Source organism: Lutra lutra, chromosome 3 (assembly GCF_902655055.1).
Source record: "Lutra lutra chromosome 3, mLutLut1.2, whole genome shotgun sequence".
NCBI classification, from domain to species: Eukaryota; Metazoa; Chordata; class Mammalia; order Carnivora; family Mustelidae; genus Lutra; species Lutra lutra.
In genome coordinates this window covers 87,437,672-87,450,517 of record NC_062280.1, presented here as the reverse complement: position 1 = coordinate 87,450,517, position 12,846 = coordinate 87,437,672, and the positions used below count along the sequence as shown (strand labels likewise).

The 12,846-nt window shown below is 39.0% G+C and overlaps 1 long non-coding RNA gene across 8 annotated transcripts in view; it reads left to right on the top strand.

Moving 5' to 3' along the window:
- Nucleotides 1–12,846, top strand: part of LOC125095897 (uncharacterized) — a 69,431-nt gene that overhangs the window by 8,844 nt on the left and 47,741 nt on the right. For 7 of the 8 annotated variants that reach the window (XR_007125991.1, XR_007125988.1, XR_007125987.1 and 4 more), the window contains exons 3-4: nucleotides 38–95; nucleotides 7,635–7,733. This is a non-coding gene — a long non-coding RNA (uncharacterized LOC125095897). The remainder of the gene's footprint in view (nucleotides 1–37; nucleotides 96–7,634; nucleotides 7,734–12,846) is intronic. The other variant, XR_007125993.1, reaches the window with a different exon arrangement.

Below are 12,846 nucleotides of genomic sequence, written 5' to 3'. Positions count from 1 at the left end.
TTCTGACCGCCTTGCAAATGCTTGTGGTTTTTCACAGGAGAATCAGAGAAGACTATCAGGATGAATTCTGAGCATCTTCAGCTGGATTTTCATGGGTATGTAGAAATATACGTGGTCAGAGTTGAAGTCATAATCTTCTAACTTGTCACGTTCTGCCATATTCTACAGCTTGCTGAAGGGCACAACTGTCCATCCAGTCTTCCAAGCCCAAATTCTGAGGTGACTTTTGACTTCTCTCTTTTTGAAAAAATCCATATGTCATCACCCAGCAAATGCTACTAATCCTTACCTCCTCGAATTTCTCAGATGTGCTCACATTGCCCAAATCCTCCTACTGACATCCCTGCTCTATCTCGGGTACTCATCATCTTTTTCCTGGAAGGCTGTGCCCACCTCCCCACTCGCTTTCCTGTTCCCTGTCTTTTCTCCCTCATGTCCATTCTCCACACCATGACCAGAGTTAACGAGTGATGGGGAACATATCTGACAGTGGCGCTGCTGAGCCTAAAACCTGTCAGCTGTTTCCACATGACATCCCTGTGGTGCTTCACAAACTCACCTAATCCCAAAGATGGAGCCCTGAGGACCGCTGTTTTCATATTTATCCTTATTAATTAGTACTTATATTTAGCAATTTAAGCTTTGCTTCTCTTTCACAGCTTTGGGTAAAACTGAGGCTCCAAGTCGGCGGGCCACCTTAGTCCTGCCTGCTCCCACAGTTTGAATATTGCAGTGTGAGAGGCACAGGGCCAGGGCCGTAAATCACGGGTTCTTTAGCCAAGCACACGAGGCCCTCGGAGGTGGAACGTGTCCTCTTCTTCACTTTCCTCTTCTGCCAATCTTAATGGCACATTACACTTTCATACTACAGTTTGTATTTTCCCGTAAAGAAACCTGTATCATTCCCAATGTTAGGGATGTTGCCTATGCTATTGACTGGGAATATTCTCTCCTATCCCTTCATTTGGCTGACTTCTGTGTTCATTCTTTAACTCAGCTCACATGTCCTCTCCTCCTGGCTCCCCTGTGTCCTCATGGCACTTGACTCCCTGCACGGCTCTCCTTCCTTTATATGTCTACTCTCAACACAGTAGAGAGTCCCAGGAAGCCAGGGACACTGTCATTTTCATCTTTATGCCCTATTATGGGCTGATTGTTGTATCTCCCAGAATTCATTTATTGAAGGCCTAACTCCCAATGTGATGGTGCGTGGAGGTAGGACATTTGGGAGGTAATTAGGTTGAGATGAGTTCACAAGGGCAGGGTGCCCACAGTGGGATTAGTGCCCTTGTAAGCAGAAGAATACTGAGAACTCGTCCTCCTTCTGCACATGCATGAAGGGAAGGGCACATGAGCCCCCAGCAGTGGCGGCCATTTATAAGCTAGGAAGCCAGTTCTTGTCAGGAAGTGAATTCCCTGACACCTTGGCCTTAGAATTCCCAGGTTTCAGAGTTTTAAGAATTAAATGTCTATTGTTTAAGTGTTGCAGTCTATGGTATTTTGTTGTAGCAGCCCGAGCTAAGACATAGCCTCAACTCCAAGTATCTGGCACACGGTGGACACTTAAAAATACATTTTGAAGTGAACGCGAATGTCATGGTACAAGTTAATTTCCACCACTGGACAAAGAACTCCAGGCACACACGTGTTCTACAGACAATGCATTTAGCCGCAGGAACACTCTAGCCTTCCTGCACTTCATATTAATAGGGGACCCAAAAGTTGGAAAGGTCTCATAGTAGTTTTGAATAACTTATATTTAGTTTAGACATGCATTTGCAAAAGTATTCAAATAAAAATAACTTTCACATGTAAAACATTTTCAAATTTCAAAGCTTTTACATATGTATTATCTTCACTTGATCCTTACAATAAACTTTCAAGGTTGGCAGATATTATTATGCCCAATTTGGAAAAGCAGGAAATTAAGATTTTGATGGAGTAAGACAAAATAATCAAACCCATTTTGGAAGTCCCAAGTATGTTTCAGATATGGAAGCATCTTTGTGAAACTGGCAAAGAGCAAATTTTAGTATTCTTCTGTGACAGATGAGGAAACAGGGTGTTGAGAGGACTCGCTCAGAGTCACAGGGGGCCACCGTTAAATGCAAATTGAACTCTATCCTGTGACTCAGATTAGTCCTGATGCATAAATGTACATTTATGTGTACATGTTAGAAAGGGAGCCTTGTTTTTAAGAAAGCATCCTGAAGAAATTTTTTCTTTTCTCGTCCATAACTGGTTTGTTACTTCTCTTCCAGTACATAAAGACAGAGTTTTTCAAAAGACTAGTTTGGGAGCAAAATTGGAAAACTATTTTGGTTATTTGAGATGGAAGAGTAGGGGCAGCAGGGATCATATTGAGTCTAAATATTTAAAAATAATTTCTTCCTTTTGTCATAAAGTCACAAAATACTTAGTTTTAACTAAACATAATGAGACCATCTCAATATATCTTACCTGTAAGTTTCTAGGATTTTTTTCTAATAAATGTGAAGCCCAAGAAAAGGTATATTTATTATAGTTCTGTTGTTGAATGAAAATGCTACTTCCAGCAAGGGACTTTTACCTTCTGTTTACTTAGAATTTATAAAGCAAATTTGGCAGATACTCTTCTGAGGGGAGAAAGATTTCACATAAGTTAGGATGGTAGATAAAAACACATTATTTATTTGTGCTTTTCACTCTTGAGAGGCCAGTAATACAAATAAATTCTGCATAGCCTATGAAGCAACGACTAAATGCAAAGATATTTGTTATCATCCTCCTACCTACCCTTTGAAATTGGTTAGTTTTACAAAGTATGTCCTTATGTGTAAATATGTTAAAGTTAAAATGTGTCCGTTAATTCATCAGGATTATGAGCTAATTAATAAATTCAAATATGTGACAGGCACTTCATTTCCTAAACTATGAATTGCTGACAATTACACACATGTATTACATAGTTATTCATTCAGCAAATGCTTACCAATTGCCTACTATGTGTTGGTAGGAGAAAAAGGATACAGCAGTGATCAAGACAAACCTGATCTTTGCAGGCTGGTGGAGGAAGACAGACTGTGCGTGATGAATGCTATTGGAATATAGACAGCAGACCCATCCAGCCAAATGATAGCTACAAAATAAAGTAAAGGCAAGAGTAGATCTTCCTAATGCACAAAAGGTCAGGTCTTTGAAATCCATTAACCACCACTGAAATTAGTTTAAATCACCTGTGACATGTTATAACCTTTCCAGGCGGGGCTAAAGGCATGTTGGGACCTCAGAGCAGGCTGGGAGGGAGAGAGGAGAAAGCCTAGAGTCAGTTTCAGGGAGGGGAGGCCAGTGTTCAATGACAACAGCTAGAGGACTTTGATGCATAAAGCTCATGAGAGGCTGACCTAATATCCAGGGCTCATTCTGATGGGCGGTAGTTCTTCTTGCCAAGTACGAGGCAGTAGCTCTGAATTTCTGGGGCTTCTGTTTCAGTGGAAATAGGACCCCAGTCAGCCGCTGGGTCTCATGGATAGACTCTAGCCACTGACAGGAGGATCCTGGCAAGGACTAGACAGATTATCATGGGAAGAGCCTCAGACTGGGGTTCGGGCCAAGGCACATGTTCCAGGAGAGAACCAAAGTGTGAAATGGGCACCAAAGTGGGTACAGTGAATAATCAGAAGGGACTGGGTGTTGGGGGTGGGGGGCTGCTCCTTCTGTGGCTTTAGGGTGTGTTGGTCCCCCCTAGATGGCAGGTTTGGTCTCTCTTTCCTCAGTGCCCTCTTCCTCCAGCCACCACAGCTCCTTTCTCTCACATCTCTTTGTATTCCAGTACTATCTGTGATGCCCAAATAGAGAATAAGGCCTCTGTGTGCACCAAGAACAGTTCATAGCTTTTGAATGTGGATTTGACTTTTGTTGGGATGATATTATTTTCATTGTCAGTTCATTAGAATATAGGTTGTGCTTGGGTTTTTGCTGTGAAAGGGCATGGTGCTTAAAATTTAAACAAATATAAACAAACAACTTTAGTATTTTGGCTTATTGACTCTAATGTTTAGATTTTTTTTTTTTTAACCTAGAACAACAAAAAATGATAGCAAAACTATAAAGAAGTCTTTAATCAGTGAATGCATGAATTTTGTTTCCTTAGGCCCTTTTCCTCTTGACTTGTGAGAACCAAATAGCATATCGGTATAGTTGTTCCTATGTAGTGAATTATGTCTTTAGAAGTGAGCCCAATAGATATAAGCTTATCATTTGTTTGTGTTTTTGGCTCAACTTTATTCTTTTTAAATATCACATTAAAAGATGGGATTTATTTTCTGTTTGAATGTAGCTTCACTCTTATGTCTATTTTCCAGGTGCATTTATATTATATTATATTAATATAGAAATATATATATTAATAAATATATATATATTTAAAAGGTGGAGCTACACAGCACAAACTTTAACTCGATCACTTACCACCTGGCAAGTGATCTTGGCCACGTCCCTTACTGTCATTGGACCTTAGTTTCTATATCTAAAAACTTAAGATAATAGCACCAACCTGATGGGAACCGTGATGGAGAGCAGATGCGACAGTGGGGATCCAAGTGTGCGTTGCTTGTAAAGCTCCAGTGCAGGTGTTTAGAATTTATATTCAGATGCAGGTTATGTTCACATCATATAAATTAAAATGTGAATGCATTCAAAAGCTCAACCAGTTCCTGAGGCAAAAAATGTGAAATGGCAATGACTAAGAGGGTCAGTGAACTCTTGGCTTCTAACCAATCCTGTACAAATCTTTCCTAACCACATATTTTGAAAGATGAGGAAAGATAAAGGAATGAGAGACTGCCCTTTTTCTCTAACACCTTGAAACATTTTTTTTTCCCCCAAGAAACTGAGCTATGGAAGCTTGAGGCCTAACTCAGTTCGGAAGGTGGTCACTCAAAGAACTGTTTAGAATGTTGTGTTTATGAAAGTGAGGTGCCATGAATATGTACTTGTATCAGACAGAGGTGGACATGATCAGAACAAGCTTGTTCACAGAGGCCTTCTCTCTGCTTGGCCATGAGTCACAAAAATCTGACATCTGGACGTGAAATGCTTCCTTGAACAAAAATTGAAACGTGTGTGTGTGTGTGTGTGTGTGTGTAATATGTAAAGGAAGAATGAAATTGAGATACCAAACTCTTTCATTGACTCAAGTTTAGGTTTTAATAATGCAGCTGTCCAGATGTGAGACACTAATGAGAACATAAGGAATTCCTGGATAGAAAAGGGATGGTTGGCCCAATGGCCTGTCTCCTTCAAGTTTATTGCAACACACCTCTCTGTGTTGTCAGCATATCTTCCACCCCTTTGCCTACATAAACATGTCCAGCTGTCTCTTAAACTCATTTTTACTTTATGTTTCACTCAATGGACTTATTTGGTAATTTGCAGTGTTTTCCATATGCTGGTAGATCTTTGAATGATATAGTCCTACATTATTACTACTTCTTATTAATCACATGAAGTATTTCAATAACAACATATAGCAGATATCATTGGAATTTGGAAGACATCAAATATACTTATAATAATTTAGAAAGAATAAATGTTATTTTGTTAATCTATTGTTTCATCTTTCTCAAAATGTGAAGAGATAGATGGGTAGTGATTAAGGTGGGTAAATATAAAAACTTTCTTGCACTGTATTAGTTTCACTAAATATTTTGTAGTAAGAAGAAAATGCTAAGCTCAAGGGATATAATAAGGAAAATGATCTGATGTTTTATTTTGATTGGGTTAAAGCCATATTCCAGATAATATTTTCCTTCCTTGATTATATTAATATTTCAGGCTAACATAAATTTGAGTTGAATTATTTAAAAAATAGAATCAGTTCTCTGAATCAGTATAGAAAAGATTTTCTGTTAAAATCCTTTTTTCCAAAATTTTCCAGATTATTAGGGACCAGGGGACTTGGGCTGAATTCTTAGGTTGACCCTGGGTCCTTCTCATTGGAGAATACACCTAAAAATTTCCTTGAAGGTGTGATGGGAACTCATAGAAGTGTAGAAATAACCAAATGTTCATTAGCTGAACATTTTGCATTTTCATGTTTGAATACCATTATTTTAAAATTATTTCAAATATATGTGTGTTGATTTGATGTGTGTGTCACATCAAATCATATGATTATATGTCAGTTTTAGTCTTTTATTGACAAACACTTAGGGTGACCAACCTGTCCAGGCTCACCTGGCATTTCCTACCTTTAGCCAGAAAGTCCCACTTCCGGTGAAATCCCTCAGTTCCTGGCAAACAGGTACTACACAAACACATATGGAAAAGAGAATCTGTCTCTAAGATTTGCTTGGCTTCTTGTCTGCATACTCGTCAGACTCTGGGAACTCAAAAAGCAAAGTGTTACATCAGCATTAAGGATTTTACTCTCTTGTTATAACAGCCCATGTTAGGGTGTCAGCGCCTTGGTGACTAGGGTGAAAGATGATCCATGTGATTTTTTCCTTTTGTTTCTAAGCTCAGATGCACGATGTTTTATCTAAAGAGAGAGAGAGCTGGAAAATGTTTAAAAAATCAAACCTATTTTCTTCCAAACGTTTCTCCCTCAAGTCCCTTGCTCTCTAGACATGCTCTAAGATACATTTTAAATCTAGCACCTTGAACGACCTCCAAAATCTCTGAAGCCTAAGTTCTATCTTATTGCCCAGATTATAGTTGGAAAAAATTATCTACATTGAGTGACTTTCATCTTATGTGCCTCATAACTGGAGGGATTTTGCAAGTATTTTGCTACTTTTTAAATTTGTGGACAGTGACTTCTGAACTTTCTCAGGAAGGAGGTCTTAATAAAAAGCATGCCTGAATCCACTTCTTAATGATTTTTAGCTTCAGTGAAACCGTTTACAGGATTCCTCTTCCTAACAACTGCTCTGCCAAGCATTGTATAAAATAGCATTCTTCATGGTTAGATGATCCAAAGGAAGGTGACCAAAAGATTTTAAATACAGAGGAACAGAACCAGCCACTCAATCAGAATTTGTACTTGTTTCATATGTGTACTGTGTCTCTGGAGTAGCACCCTGTTTGGTGCATGTGTGTGTAAACACGTAGCATTTAGCTGCAGAACGTGTCACAGATTTCTTTCCTGGTCACCATGCTGCATGACTGATCCATTTCATATGATGTGTTTAGTATGGTTCATTGCCCACTGGTCTTATTATTTAACAATTTGCATTAAATTGAATTTTCTATTTACAGGTATAAATGGAAATTTTGGCTTCTGAGAATTTATTATTTACTGGCTAGAATGCTCTTGGTTGAATTAGCTCTGCCGATACTGGATTGTGTATACCTGGAATAAAGTTTGGGATATTTAATTAGAATATCATCATCGTGAAAGATCTTTTTATTTTTATGGCTAAGCTTGAGCTACTGAGGCCAGATCAGTATCATTAGTCTAGGAGACATTTACCATAATTCTCTAGAGGTTTTTAAAAAACCATGCATGTTTCTTGATGGATCAGAAGAAGTTAAATTAGTGGTAATGTGTATAAATTACTCAAAGGTTCAAAAAGCTTGAAACCTTCATCATCTAATATAACATTTTGTTGATAACTGGAAATCTCTCATTTTAAACTCTTGGTTTCCCACAGATGCAAGGAGCTAATACTTATTGACAGCCTACTGTTTGCCGGCTCGGGCTACATCCTTTATCTATTTTGTTTCATTAAATCCTCAAAGTATCTTGTGAGGTGAGCATTACATTTATTACCGTTTTATAGGAAATGGATGCTTAAGAAAGATCACAAAGTTGCCTGCACACCTGCCCAGTGAAGCAGTAGAGTCACTCGGAGCCATGGCTGTGTGCAACTCTTCCAAATCCAAAGTGATCTCCATCTCTCCTTGTTCTCTGGCCTCTTTTCCCATGCCCCGCTCCCATTCAACCTATTAGTGTTACAGAAGATGCTAACACCATTCCCTGTTTTGGGCTGTGGACATGTGGTTCCATTCTTACCTTCTGTGCCTGACACACTCTTAGTTTGTTTTCAGCTCCAGCCCTGGAATGGTCACCCACGGTCACTATCCATACTGGATCTAGGGGAAGTCTGGCTAAACTCCTAGGACATTGTGTGTGTGTGTGTGTGTGTGTGTGTGTGTGTGTGTGTGTGTGTGTGTTAACATTTTTATTTTTAGCTTCTTTCTCTCTAATTTTAAAACAGATTGAGATAGTTGAGCCATTTTAAATCTTTTAATTGGCCCATTTTAAGCCTACAATTCAGTGCTTTTTAGCATAGTCATGGATATGTGCAACTATCACCAGAGTCAATTTTTTTTTTAAAGATTTTATTTATTTATTTGACAGAGAAAGACACAGTGAGAGAGGGAACACAAGCAGGGGGAGTGGGAGAGGGAGAAGCAGACTTCCTGCCAAGCAGGGAACCCAATGTGGGACTCGATTCCAGGACCCTGGGATCATGACCTGAGCAGAAGGCAGACACTGAACAACTGAGCCACCCAGGCGCCCCACCAGAGTCAATTTTATTTTTTTATTTTTAAGATTCTATCTTTTTATTTGAGAGAGAGAGACAGCATGAGTAGGTTGAAAGGGGCAGGGAGAGAGAGAGAAGCCAACTCCCCACTGAGCAGGGAACCTAATGTGGGGCTCAATCCTGGGACTCCGGGATCATGATCTGAGCAGAAGGCAGATGCTTAACTGATTGAGCCACTCAGGCACCCCCCAGAGTCAATTTTAGAATATTTTTGTCTCCACAAAGAGAAACATTACATACACCCTTAGGTCTCACTGCTGCCCCATCTCCCTAGCCCTAACCGACCACTAATCTTTCTGTTTTCAGACATTTGCGTCCTGCAGACATTTTATATAAATGGAATCACATAATGCATGCATGGTCTTGTGTAACTGGCTTCTTTCACTTAATATAATGTTTCAAAGTTCATACATAGCATTCGTCAATACTTTATTCCTTACCATGACCAAATAATACTCCGTTATGTGGATATACCACCTTTTATTTCTCCAATTGGGTTGTTTCCACGTTTTGGTGATTGTGAATGGTGCTGCTATGAACTTTTATGTACTATCATCTGTTTGAATATCTGCTTTCAATTCTTTGGAGTATATATCTAGGAGTGAAATTGCTGGGTCTTAAGTCTGCGTTATACTTTTTGTGGAACCCCTAAACTGTTTTCCATGGCAGCTGTAGAATTTTATATTCCCATGAACAATGTATGATGGTTCAAATTTCTCCACATCCTTGTGGAAATAACACTTGTTATTTTCTGTTGTTTTGCTTGTTGTTGTTGTTGTTAGTGTTGTTGATTTTTTTTGGGGGGGGGTTGTAGCCATTTGGGTATTAAGTGGCTTCACTGATTTAGATCTTCTAAAGACTTTTCAAGCAAGCTTTATTCTATTCTCTTTTGTGCTCTCAAGAATGATTTATAATTCCTTTAAATTTATTTATCATCACATCCTATAATCTCTCTCTCTTTCTCTACCTTCTTATCCCCTTCTTGAAACCAGAATGGACAGTCTTGTTTCTTTTGTATTTCCAGGGCTGAGGACATGCTTGTGAATGAGTGAGTAAAGGAATGGAGGGAGTTGGGAGGACAAGGAGTGCTGGGAAGTAGCATTTCCTTAGGATCCCTCCATTGTGCCAGACACCGTGTAACACCAACATGTCTTATCTCATTTAATTTTCATAAGAATAGTAATAACATGTCCATTTCACAGAAGAAATGAACCAGAGACAATCTCTCATCACCCAGCCACTGAGCATAGAGCTTGACTTCAGACCCAAACCTCCCTGAACCAAGACCTGTCTTAACTGCATGACAACATGTCACAACAGAAAAAAAAAAAAAAAACATAATAAGGCCCATTCCTACTCTTACTACTTCTTCTAGTACTCCTTCCACTTATTGGATGCTTCCTGGTGTCATACATCATGACAGCTAAATTTTGGATACCATCTAATCTAATCACTTTAAGAATCTAGTGATTCAGACATTATTATTATTTCAAATAATGGAACTGTCACTGATAAATTAAATAACTGCCCAAGAATAAACAGCTAGTAAGCTGTGAGCTCAAAACCAGATTTGCTTAATTGCCAAGGTCCTTCTATCAGTATAGGGAAAATGCTTTAGAGACCTGAAAGTTTCACCTAGTTACCTGACGGTTTTGAGGTCAGTCAGGAAATCAGGCAACCAGACTGTGCAACAATTTTTCCAAGTACTTTTCTTTTCTTAATTGCTTCTAATCATGATTTTGGTGGTATAGGTATTCTACTATGTATTATGAAAAAAGTTCCCATGACCCTAAAAGAATATTCTGATCACTGGCTTATTATATTTTAAAGCATCTTACCTATAATATATGTAAAATATACTACATCTGATCAAACCGTTTTTAAGATAATAGTAAATTGGCTAATCTAGCTTTTAACAATTTGAGCATTCATTCAATATTTGTGCCACATGGTCATTTTTTCTTTTACTGTGTAAATTCTACCTTAGAGCTGTATGAAGTACTGGGAGGAGTCCACGGTAAAGATAAACAAGAAACATTATAACTAGTATAGAAGATTTTAAAAATATAGCCGATTTTATACTAATTTATATACTTTGATTGAAGAGGATTGCTTCAGGATTCACATTACGATATTAAATATTGGGAAACCTCTGCTTGGCGATATTTTAGGATTAGGTGTAAGTGGAAAAGAAGAGGCATCACATGACCTTAAATGATTTTAATCACTGTATTTTCTCATTCTCGGTATCATGTTTTCATGTTTCATTCATTCTGTGTCATGCTCTTCATTGCTCTTCGTGTGTTTTTCAAGGATTTTTTTTTTTTTTTAAATAGAGGCCTTTCTTACCATTTGGCATATGTCTCCCTTGTCAGTGACATCTTGAAAATTAAAAAAAAATAATACCTCCCTCACACGCATCCATGCAGGCTGTAACTGCACCATGCTTCAAAATGTGTCACCTTATTAAATTCTGCAAATTGTTCTGAACATCGTCTCTATAAATGTTTTGGAAGGGCTTTACTGTCAGGTCAGCTTTCTAAGGGCTAGAAATATGTCAAACCTGGCAGCCTTACCTTTATTTAAGAGCCAAAATACAAATAAGTAGATTACAAAGCAATCAATCAATACAGCATCTCAGGATGTTCTGGTTGGCATTGACCTCGGAGTCCGGCACCGTCATTTTACAGATGAATAAACTCGTCTGTGAGCTCTGCAGGAGATGGGGTTGTGCCTTGACTCAGTTGCAGCCAGTGAGGTAACCCTGGATGTGCTGTCATGCCTCAGTTTCCTCATGTGGAAGAGAGGGACTTTCCTTTCATTAGGTCATCCCTCAGGCATTTCCCCACTTGGAGTTTCTGTGGTGCGTTAACAACTTGTATCGTATTGATACAGTTTTAGTCCTTAAAGCATTCCTGACCCTCCACGGAATAACTCTTCCAATATTTTATGGGGTCTCCTTACACATTCTTTAAAAGTTGGATACACTATCAATTTATAGTTATTGGGCGGAAATCATAACTTTTATCCACTGTCAAAAGAATACAATGAACGAAGGTCTTACCCTTGTTCTGAGCATTTCTTCACTTTTTCCCCCTCCCTGGTTTGTTGTTTTAGGGTTGCTTGGGGATAATAGGTTATTGACCTTTGTCTTTCTTTCGACAAGAAGCTTTCACTGAAGTTTTTGTAGGGGGGGGGTTGTATAAGAAACAGTGACTCTCACATGCAAGTAATTAAGTGGATGGAAGGCAAGAAAAAAAGGGGCACATATTTAAATTGATTAATTTTCTTCCTGAAAATTTGTGGAGCCTAATCTGAAAACTGTGTGCAAGTGCGCATGGGCTTTCTGAGATATTTCCTCCCTTCTGTTACTCTGAAGTCTCTGGGTGAGTTTAGTCCCCCTTCAAGGCCTGGGCAGGCAAGTTTGGCAAATAATTCTAATCTGATATGATGCCTGCTTTTCTACTCAACTGTAAAAATCTATTTCATTCAGATATCACCTGCTATTCTTATGGCAAGTCTTTGGAATAGAGATCCTAAATGTGTCAAAAATATGTAATGCATTTGTGATCGAAATAAATAGAGACGAGGGGGACTTCAACTTACTTTCACATGTGCTGACCAGCACTTGCAGAATTCAAAGTAGGTTATGTTAGCCTTCCCACTTGCAATGGCTTTATGGATGTGGTGTTTATATACCCTAGATTTTCCAGGGCAACCTGGGTTGTAAATATTCTGTCCTGTTGTTCCCATAAGTACAATCATACTTGTCAAGCTATGTGTCATGAGTTTTGGTTTGGAAAATATGGACACCGTATGTCCATCAGAGCCTGTTTCTCTGGCCTGATGCCTTATGCTGTTCCTCCACTGTGCCTTACCCCTTGCCCACTTTCCATTCTCACCAAAGGCTTGTTTCTGCTTTAGTCCACTTGCTCTCAGAATAGTGTCTAGGGCACAGTGTGAACAGTAAACTAATCTGTGCTAATGGGTAAGCAGGAGAATATCAGGGTCAGGACGATCCACACATCTAGAACATTCTGTCTCCTCTCAGGTAGACTAAGTGGAACTTTGGAAATAGTGCCTTGACACTATTATCAATGGAGAGGATAATAAGACAATTGTCCTTGTCTTATCTCTAAGACAAAGTCGTTCTGTGGGTGGTTGACCAGGACGGATTTCTCGAAGGAGTCAAGAGCCCCCACGTTTCACTGCGAAGATGGCTTCCATCCTGTCAATATCTTTGGTGGGCTTTGCATACGTGTCCCAGATATGATTAAATCTCTGTAACGGTAGGAGAGGAATAAAAGGCCAGTAT